General features: G+C 37.0%; 1 pseudogene; it reads left to right on the forward strand.

Annotated features, from left to right (window-relative positions):
• Positions 1–2,013: 2,013 nt before the first annotated feature.
• On the forward strand, positions 2,014–11,678 carry LOC148689268 (uncharacterized; annotated as a pseudogene).

Here is an 11,678-nt window from a genome sequence, read left to right on the forward strand (position 1 = left end):
ATGATCGATCACAAGCCCATGCCGCCGCTTTCACCTCTCAACAATCAGGTTTGTCACCGCTTGTTCTCGGTCGATGGATAATCGACAGCAGAGCAACGGATCACATCACTCGCTCACCTAGTTTATTGACAAACTCCATTAAAAATATTTCTTTGCCGCCTGTCTCACTGCCTAGCGGAGAGAAGGCTTCTATTACTTTGATTGGCAACATTCAATTAAGTGATTTACTACAATTGAAAGATGTTCTATGCGTGACTTCTTTCCAAGTTAATTTGTTATCTGTTGGAAAAGTTACAGATGGGTTACATTATTCAGTGACTTTTTTTCCCTCTTGGTGCATTTTACATGACCTGATTTTGAAGGTGACGATTGGTGTTGGTAAGCGACGGGACAATCTATATTACCTTGTGGCGTTGGCTTCCACTTCCACTCTGCAAAAGCCAACCTTCATGCCACCACATCACTGTTTCCGCTGATCTTTGGCACCGCCGTCTAGGGCATTTACAATATTTAGCAAATAAAACCTTAAATTTCCCTTTTGATTCGAGTCATAGTTGCCATGTTTGTCCGTTGGCGAAACAAGCTCGCCAACCTTTTACTCGTAGCTCCATTTCAACTTCTATGTGTTTTGAACTTTTGCATTGTGACATTTAGGGTCCTCATAAGACTGCCTCCTTTAGTGGTGCTTACTATTTCTTAACTATCGTTGATGATTTTTCTCGTTTCACATGGGTTTTCTTAATGCGGCACAAACACGAAACACAAATTGTCCTTAAAACCTTCTTTGCTTGTGTTGATACTCCATTTCACACCGAAATTGACCTGAGGTTTCGAAGTAGACCTGAAGACCTTAAAAAAACCTAAAGATCTTGACCAAAAATTACAAAGAAATAAAGTTTTAATCAATAGAATAGAAGAAAGAGGGATCCATAGTGGAAAATGTCTTTCAAACTCAATAATACTCTTTGAGCTTTAATTTCAATAAGAGAGATTATATTCACACACCTCAAATTACTTCCTCATACCATTTTAATTATTTAATATTTTCTACACATCAATAGCATTTGATAGAAAAATATTAAAAAATTTAAAAAGTACGGTGAAAGTAATCTGAAGTGTGTAATTATAATCTCCTTGTCAATAATCATATTTGAAGGAATTAATGAAAAGTAAAAGTTAACAATAAGATGCTCTATGATGCGGATGCCGCTGGGCTTAATGTTACAACAAGATGATCTGTGGTGATGGGTCCACAAGTACCCGCAAAGCGCCTATTTCTAAGTGAACAGAACTTGCTTGCTGAAAAATTAGCAGCGCTGACCAATCACAGATGAACACCTAGCAGCAGGGAGAGGCCGAGTGACCAAGGAGAAAGAGGAGGAGCACCGGATCCCCTTCAATCAGAGAGGAGACAACGGGGAGAGAAAGGACGGCAATTAGAAAAAGCATTTTGGTTGTCTTCACCAATCAGGGAGAAGGGAAATGGTGAGTCACCAATCAGGGCAATCCTTTTTTTCGTCGATAAATAGAATTGAGAAGAGTCTTCTCTCCGGCACAACTCCCGGCAACGCGGAGCTGCATTTTTTCACTCACAAAATCATATTTCTGGTTCAAAAATTTGCATTTGCATTTGGAGACGACGTACACTCTACAGAGCTCCTTCCATTCTTCTACCCTTTTGTCCTCACAAAAGTAGGTGCCCATTTTTTGTGCTTTCAATTTGTGAGTGTATCTCAAATCGCACTCACCACCGGACCGTCCATTTGATATCTGCTTGCCATCTTAAGTACTGTCTTAAGCTTGACGGCCCATATTGACCATATTCTTCTTCGCAAATCTGTTTTGGAGTTTCTCTTTTGCCGGAATTTAAACAGAACCAAACAAAAAATAGAGCTCTCTGTTTTCTAAAAGAGAAAACAGAGCTCTTGCGTCTGTGTGTGTGGAGGTGTGACGAGTCTTCGATCTGAATTTTGTTTTTGTATTCCACTGTACAGAAGTATCATATATTCGCAGATGAATCGTGTCCCAGAGATTGCCGTTAGCGTCCCTCTACGTTTCGAACTGGAAGGGTAAGTGTATTTCTGCGTCTCTGTGTGTGTGTGAAGGTGTGGCGAGTCTTCGATCTGAATTTTGTTTTTGTATTCCGCTGTATAGAAGTATCAGATATACGCAGATGAATCGTGTCCCACACATTGCCGTTAACGTCCCTCTACGCCTCGAACGGGAAGGGTAAGTGTACTGTGTATACTCTGCTTGTATTTTTATTTTTAATTTTTTTGCCTTTTACTTGGCAAAAATGATGGGGAGACCAAAAAGAACTGATCAAATAGCAATTAATCTATAAAAATCAGCTTTTGATGACTCTAGGCATTATTTTGAGAAATTAAGAGCGTCAAATGTTTAGAACTCTACATCAATTCATTATTAACAAACGTGGAAGAAAATAGCAGCTAGTTAGGTACCTTGTTCAACTCACCTACTTAATTAGTTGATTGCAGATGATATGTTGACTTGATTAATTTATAGGTATATCATACTTTATCAATTAGTTAATTTTAGAAGACATGTTGACTTGATTAATTTATAGATATATCATACGTTCTCAATTAGTTCATTTTAGATGATATGTTGGCTTGATTAATTTATAGCTATATTGGCATGTGATGTATACAATCAACATCTAATGAGATAAATTTATTAATTGACATGGTATGTACACATGTTCCCTAATGTCGTATCATATTATTATATATTTGTAGATAATTCATTAATGAGATTCTATTTAATTTTCTCATTAACTATATATGTATAACAGCACAAGCGAAGAACGTTCTACAAAGGTGCATAAATACATATGTTCCCTCATCGCCATACTAGGCGGTTTCTTCCAATTGAAGCAAGGAGCTAGAGATGAGTCCCTTTTCAACACAGACTACCCAGCTATGGTGTCCCTAATCGTTGCACTAATTGCTTACATCGGATCACTAATTGGCTCTGGAATACTCCACGTGCGAGCTCGCCCTCATTTGGATTTGGCAGAATCATTCATCAATAAGATTAGTCTCCTCCTTGGAACTCTTGCTTTGATTTTAGAAGTGGTCATCCTTGTACCAGGTTTAGGGCTTGTCACCGGATTTTTCTGGGTTGTTTGGTTTGTGAAGGTTGTAGTTGAGTAGGCTTGCGAATACCTCAAAACGTTGTATGAAAAAACGGTTGCATCAGTTGTTCATACATTTGGTAAATTAAAAGACTATCTGAACATGACCATCCGACGTTTCACAACGGAACCCAAAGAACAAACTGATGAGCTTCCTCAAATAACTTCTACCAAGGTTTAAATTTAGGATTAGGTGTGGGGTATTATTTTTACTTGTTATTTTTTATCTTATTTTCACTTGTTCATGACCAAAAGTAGGAGTAATTTCAATTGTATAAGAGCAACTAGGAAGCTAGATATGGATGTAATTACACATGATGAAGGAAGATTCTCAACTGGTTGAATCATCACATTCATATATCAGGTTGTACACGGTACGAAGCCCTTCCAGACAAATAAGATTCTATTAACAAGTGTTTATATTGCAAAGCAAACCAAAAGAAGGAAACAATATAAGTGTCCCTGAGATTATTATTACTATATTGTATTTGATGGAGGGGAATGCGGTGGCAGAAAATGGATTGGTCCACCTTTTAGGAGAAAAATTCATCGGTCGGATTCCACTAAACATGACTTGACACCAACACATCGTTTATAAAATAAATAAAAAAATAATAATAATGCTACTAATTAAATTTGTAGACAAAATTTGCAAACTAAATAATGTATCACAAATTGAAAATGAGCAAGTTAATCAACGCTTAAATAATAATCCAATCATAAACTTCCATATTATTTAATTTATGAAATTTTGTTTACAAATTTAATCTTTTTACTATTACTTAAATAAGAAAAATAAAACATATTAGGGTTTGGCCCCCACTAGTCTCTCTTTGTTCTCTCCCTTGTTTGGAAAACTTAAAAGCTGTTGGATAGAGGTCAAAACTTGTCGGCTACTTTTTAAGCGAGTCCAATTACAACTTTTTATGCCTATTTCACACTAATGAATAGAGATAATCGAATTCCTAAATGAACATTTTACGTAATTTTAAATTTTAAATATTTAAACAGATTCAAACTTACAGTTATCTGTGAAATTTATTTTTTTCGAAATAAAATAAAATATTTAAAAAATGTTGTATATACCTATAAAACAACATTACATGTAGCAGAAAACGATGAAAGCATGTACGATACCTCCATTTTAGGGTTAAAATACATGTATAATATACCTACATTATATAGCGCAAACACAAAAAAACTCAATATTTGCCAACTCTATAGGTAGAAAATAAAATTTGTAATAGAGTGAGGTAGATTGGCCAACACAAAAAGAACCTGGGACATAAGTATATTTAAAAAAAAAAAAGGAGTACAATTAAATAAATACATTTAATCTACGACATAAATGATACTCAACAAAAATTCAAATAAATGGTAGAGATAGATTAAAATATCATGTGTCATAGGTAGATAAATAACATGCTTAATTAGAGGAAACCTTTCATAAAAGAAAAAAAAAAACTTTAGGAGACCTACATCACAGGTAGATGATCCATGAGGGAAAAACTTAAGAAAACACACAAAAAAAAGATGATGCGTCAAGTTAAAAAAAAAAAAAAAAAAAAGATAAGTAGCAAACCACAAAAAAAAAAAAAAAACAATTAAATAAATAAAAAAATAAAATTCATGGTGCAATAAATTACAAGAAAAAGTTTTAGAACAAAACGAAGGAGAAAGAAGACGAAAGGAAAATGGAAAAAAAAAAAAAAAGGTGAGGAAGATCTATATAATTCTTCCATTAAGGAATGGGAAGAAGAATGAAAAAAAAAAAAAAAAACGATATTCTTTAACATGTGCCTTCTCATTTGCTGATATTCTACAACACGCACCTTCTGACATGTAGCAGCCCAATTACAAAATTATTGTTTGGGTTTTCATTTTAGTAAACTAGAAAAAACACTAAAACATTTAATAGAGTAGACTTAATATAAGTCCTATTTTGTGAGTCATTATTGGGTTTAGTTCTGTTTGTTGGATTAGCTTCATTACACGCATCAGCTTTTCTTATTGTATTTTTATCTTTTACTCAATTTTAGAATTAAATATAAGGGTGACTTTGGATGTGGTCCCTATTCATCAACATTTTTTTATTGAAACTTTATTTGTTTTCGGTTTTTTATTGAAGTTCTTGAAATTAATGCAATAATACATTTCTATGTAGGTTATTATAAATTTTGAATTAAAATTTGATATTTGAAGTTTCATCGACTCTTATGGGATGCACGCTGGTCATTATATCTACAAAAGGGAAGGGGGCGGTCGGGCGAGAAATCTGTCTCTAGAATTCATTTTTAGAGAAGAAACTCTCTTAGCTATTTCATAATTAGACTACATGAATATATCCCTGGTGATTTTCTTACCATTTACCAACACAACCAAACAAGTAGTTAATTATGTTTCCTCCATCGTTTACTTTACTGCTAATAAAGCTCAAGATTGGAAAATCTTACCAAGGGTTGCATTTCTCTTCATTTTGGACTAACGGATTGATATGCTTTTTTTCAGAGCAACTAAGAAGTTCTTCTGGCGGAAAGTTTGGTCTTCAAGATTTTAATAAGCCATGTGAATCATCAGAAAACGAAGCTAGGATACCCTGTGATCCTCCTGCGAAGGTTTTCACTTCTGATCAGAATAAAACGGAGAAACGAATAAAGAGGACACTTTTTGGTATAGAAACCTCTGAAAGCGATGTAAGTTCATCTGCTATGACTTCGCAATCTGATGCAGCCATTTCCGAGTCATCTCCTAATTGGACAATACCTCCAAGTAGCTTGAGCCAGAACTTAACATAAATTCAAGTAAGCACTTCCGTTAATACCTCCACACAATCTAATAGCGCTTCACTCATGATGCCACAAAGCCGTGAAGTTACCAAGGACAGATTGCTTCTAGACTGTAATTCAATACCGTCAACTTGCAGTCTGAAAGACGAAGTGTCACACCAAAGCGGTTTTTTCTTCCGTGCTAAGTTGAAGGCCAATGAATTACAGGCTTGTCACCCCTCAACGAGCCATGCCTGCCAAGGGAACCATTCAAGTTTAGGTTACGGAGTGGATGTCAAACCTGCAATTGATGTGAATGATGTTCCTACTAATAAATATCTGCATGGAGTAGCTTGTGAACAAAATATAATTTCTCTCAATGGCCTGAGGAGCCAAGAAAGTCGAGAAGGAAGATTGCATTGACTTGAAGCGGTGCCACTTTGCAATGGGAAATCTTCCAAAGAAATTGAAAGCAGACGCACGTGTAGAGAGCAACTGAAGGCAGACGGTCTGGTTCTAGACAAGGGATTTTCAAATGAGAATTCTGGTCCAAGACACCAAATAGATTTAAATAGATGTTTCACTGAAGAAGAAACTGAAACGACTGCTGCTTCCCCAGTTACGATGACAGAAATTGTGACAGATTTGGAGGCACCTGTGATAGTTGAAACAAATATATATGGGGAAGATTCCACTGAAAGAAGACGTAAGGAACCTCTTGACTCTCCTCATGAGGGCCTTATCAGAGTTGCAGCCGAGGCTCTAGTTGCCATCTCATCATCCCAAGCTCCCGATATGCAGGAAAAAGCAACTTGTCGCAATCTGGAAGCTTCAGAAAACGACTCCCTTCTTTGGTTTGCAGAATTAATTTCTTCACATGATGGAAATCTTGACAATGGAAATGCGGCAGAGGTTAAGCAAACTTCCTGTGATGAAGAGGCTTTACCCGTTGACATGGATTTCTTTGAGCACATGACATTAAATTTGGTGGAAACCAAAGAAGAGCACCTCCAAATTCGGGCAGCCTCACAGAAGAAGCGACATTGTCAAAACGGCCACGAAGAGGCCAATCGAGGAGGGGGAGGCAACGGAAGGATTTCCGGAGTGATGTACTTCCCGGTCTTGCTTCTTTGTCAAAAAATGAGGTGATTGATGATCTTCAAATAATTGAAGGGATGATTAGGGAATTTAGTGGGAGTTGGCAATCAAGTTTGTCAGAAAGAAATTCTGGTGAGGATGGTAAGGGAAGGGGGAGGAAACGTATGGACACTTCCGCGCCGTCTACTAATGTGACTGAAGTTTGCTAGCCCTAGATTGAGCAACCAAAATGCGAGGAGCTGCAGGGACCTGAGGAGAGAAATTTAATCTGTTGGGGTAAGAGGACAAGGCGTCCTCCACAGCATAGATGTGACATCCCACATCGTCCAGGGAGTGATCCTTATATGTATATTCCTATCCTTACCTAGCACGAGGCCTTTTGGGAGCTCACTGGCTTCAGGTTCCATGAGAACTCCGAAGTTAAGCGAGTAGCGCGCGAAAGCATTCCCAGGATGGGTGACCCATCGGGAAGTTCTCGTGTGAGTTCCCAGAAATAAAACCGTGAGGGCGTGGTCGGGGCCTAAAGCGGACAATATCGTGCTATGGTGGTGGAGCGGGCCCGGGAAGTGGTCCCCCCCGGGCCGGGATGTGACATTTTGGTATCAGAGCCTAACCCTGGTCGTGGTGTGCCGACGAGGACGTCGGACCCCTAAGGGGGGGTGGATTGTGACATCCTCGGACCCCTAAGGGGGGGTGGATTGTGACATCCCACATCCCCCAGGAGAGTGATCCTTATATGTATATTCGCATCCCTACCTAGCACGAGGCCTTTTGGGAGCTCACTGGCTTCGGGTTCCATGGAAACTCCGAAGTTAAGCGAGTAGCGCACGAGAGCATTCTCAGGATGGGTGACCCATCAGGAAGTTCTCGTGTGAGTTCCCAGAAATAAAACCGTGAAGGCGTGGTCAGGACCCAAAGCGGACAATATCGTGCGATGGTGGTGGAGCAGACCCGGGAAGTGGTCCCCCCCCCCCGCGCCGGGGCCGGGATGTGACAATAGATAGCCGATTGATAATTCTCCTGTTCCTCAAAAAACACATGGAGAGGTCCTTTCCATAGAGACACTGAAGTGCATCGGAGTAGAGCTAACATGCATGGATCTTCCCTCGGAGTTTTAAGCCGTGGAGTTGTAATTGTACACAATCCTTAATTTGGTTTCCCGTATTCTGAGTGAACTTGTAAGATTAATCAAAATAAGTTTACAGAAGAATTTGTTGAACTGAGACAGTGTACCATAAACTGCAGGATCCTTCGAACCCAGAACCATGAGGTATCCATGCTGCTGCACTTAACCGTAACGCTAGGAAGAAGGCCGATACTTAACGTTAATTTTTGCATCCGTTCTTCTCTGAAACTCTTTCATTCACGTGCACTACCGGCGTCTCAATTCGGTGATAGTCTAAACTCATACAGAAAATGCTGCATCTTACTCGCCTCTCCATTTTGTCACGAGATTTTAAAGTAAAAGATAAACGATACACAATAACTTTCTTTTTGGTTTTCAAATTCCGGGTCCAAGTTATGGATCAAATAAATTTTGTTTCCAACCATAATATTTGCTAATATTCTGTAACACATACCTTCCCGCCAATTCTTTCGCTTTATATTACTTGTAGTACAAGAAAAAAGCGCCTCTTCCCATTTGCATAATGGATGCAAATGTTAATATTGACCCTCTATTCTAACATGTAGAAACATAATTATAAAGTAAATGTTCGGCTTTTCATTTTAGTAAACTAGAAAAAACATGCTAACATTAACTAATGAGAAATAATAAAGCATGTCGAGGATTGTCCTGACGGTTAGGATATTCCTCTTAAATTCATTGCATCTTGGAACCATTATTTTTCTCCTTAGTCTAATATACAATAATAATATCGTTTGTAATAAAAAATAAACAAGAAATAAAAAAAATATTTAGATCAGGACCACCATGTCATAAAATTGAAAAATAGTTCCAATTCACATTAGTAATATACACTATTCACTTTAGGCAATTCAGTTTAGCAATATAAATTATTGACTTGAGCAATTCAGCTTAGCAATATACACTATTCACTTATAGACAATTCAGTTTAGCAATATAGATTATTGACTTGAGCAATTTAGCTTAGCAATATCACTATTCACTTATCGGCAATTCACTTTACACAATTCAGTTTAGCAATATAGATTATTGACTTGAGCAATTCAGCTTAGCAATATCACTATTCACTTATCGGCAATTCACCTTAGCAATATAGATTATTGGCTTGAGCAATTCAGCTTAGCAATATACACAATTCACTTATAGACAATTCACTTTAAACAATTTACTTTACACAATTCACTTTAGCAATATAGATTATTGACTTGAGCAATTCAGCTTAGCAATATACACAATTCACTTATAGACAATTCACTTTAAACAATTTACTTTACACAATTGACTTGAGCAATATAGATTATTGACTTGAGCAATATAGATTATTCACTTTAACAATATTTTCAATGTATTCACTTTAGCAACATAGTCACTTTGGCAATATAGATTATTGACTTGAGCAATATAGATTATTCACTTTAGCAATATACACTATTCATGTCTTTAGCGATATACACCATTCATGGTTTTTTGGCAACATGCATGTAAGACTTCTCATTTTCATACAATTTACTGTAGCAGTATTTTTATATATAAAAGCCTGCACCTTAGCAATATAGATTATTGACTTGAGCAATATACACTATTCATGTCTTTAGCAATATATACTATTCATGTTTTTTGGCAACATACACGTAAGACTTCTCATTTTCATACAATTTACTGTAGCAGAATCTCTATATATAAAAGCATACACTTTAGCAATATAGATTATTGACTTGAGCAATATACACTAGTCATGTCTTTAGCAATATGCAATATACACCATGCATGTTTTTGTGGCAATATACACCATGCATGCTGTGGCAAAATGCCCTGTTGGGACCCGCTGTGGCAAAATGCTTTTCGAAGAAGTGACCGACTTCTTTCCATTCATTTAGCTCGATTAGAAACTATTCATAATCATTTATAATGAGAGACGGCATTGACAAGATCATATATCTGGTTCAGTAATTTGCATTTGAAGACCACTTACACTCTGCAGAGCTCCTTCCATTCTCCTAGGCGTGTTTCCCCCCTCGCCACTGTCTGTGCTCAGAAAAGTAAGTGCCCTTTTTTTCTTTGTGCTTTCATTTTGTGAGTGTATCTCAAATCGCACTAACCGCCGCACCGGTTACCTTACCATTTGAATATCTGCTTGCCATCTTAAGTACTCTTTTAAGCTTGACGACCGCCATTGGCCATATTCTTTGTCGTGGATTTCTGTTTTGGAGTTCGCTTTTGCCGGATTTAAAATAAATCAAAAAAAAAAAAAAAAAACAAAAAACAAAAAACAAAAAAAAGAGCTCTGTTTGTTGTAAAGAGAAAACAGACCTCTTGTGGCTGTGAGTGTTAAGGTTGGCGAGTCTTCGATCTTAATTTTGTTTTTGTATTTCTGCGTACAGAAGTGTCATATATACTCAGATGGATCGCGTCGCAGAGATTGCTATTAGCGTCCCTCAACATTCAGAACTAGAAGGGTAAGTGTATTGCTTGCACTTTTTTTTTTTTTTTTTTGCCTTTTACTTGGGAAAAATGATGGGGAGACAAAAAAAAAAAAACTGATTAATTAGCAAGTAATCTATACAAAGCTCTTGATAAGTCTAGGCATTTTATTTTTTTGAGAAATTAAGAGCGTCGAATGTCTAGAACTCTAGATAGATTTGTTATTAACAAACATTGAAGAAAATAGCAGCTAGCTGGTACTTACCCTGTTACTACATATTTAATTAGTTAATTTCAGATGATATATTGACTTGATTACTTTATAGATGTATTGGCATATGGTGTATACAACCAAACATCCAATGAAATAAATTCATTAATTGACGTGGTATGTACACATCGCTTGCTATATCATTTTTTTTTAACAAACTTGCCATATCATATTAGTGCATAAATATGATACAAAAATATGATTTCCCTAACATTTTCTTATTAGTTAAGATTATAATACAAATTGTAGATAATTCATTAATGCCATTCCAGTTAATTTTCTCATTGACTATATATGTATAACAGCGCAATTGAAGAACATTCTACAAAGGTTTTATGTTCCCTCATCGCCATGATAGGCGGTTTTCTCCAACTAAAGCAGGGAGCTAGAAATGAATCTTTGTTCGACACAGACTACCCGGCTATAGTGTCCCTTACTGTTACACTAATCGCTTATGGTGGATCACTAATTGGCTCTAGAATACTCCACGTCCAAGCTCGCCCTAATTCTGATTTGGCAAAATCAATGATCAATAAGATTAGCCTCCTCCTTGGAACTCTTGCCTTGATTTTAGAAGTGGTAATCCTCGTGCCAGGTTTAGGGCAAGTAGCCCTATTCTTCTGGGTTGGTTGGTTTGTGAAGGTTGTAGCTAAGTATGCCTACAAATACCTCAAAACGTTGTATGAAAGTGCAGTTTCATCAGTTGTTCTTACATTTGGCAAATTGAAAGACTGTTTGAACATGATCATCCGACGTTTCGCTATGGAACCCGAAGAACAAACTAATGAGCTTCCTCAAGTAACTTCTACCATGGTTTAG

The sequence above is a fragment of the Pyrus communis genome, chromosome 17, assembly GCF_041283825.1.
Source record: "Pyrus communis isolate YQ-2024b chromosome 17, ASM4128382v1, whole genome shotgun sequence".
In the NCBI taxonomy this organism is placed as follows: domain Eukaryota; kingdom Viridiplantae; phylum Streptophyta; class Magnoliopsida; order Rosales; family Rosaceae; genus Pyrus; species Pyrus communis.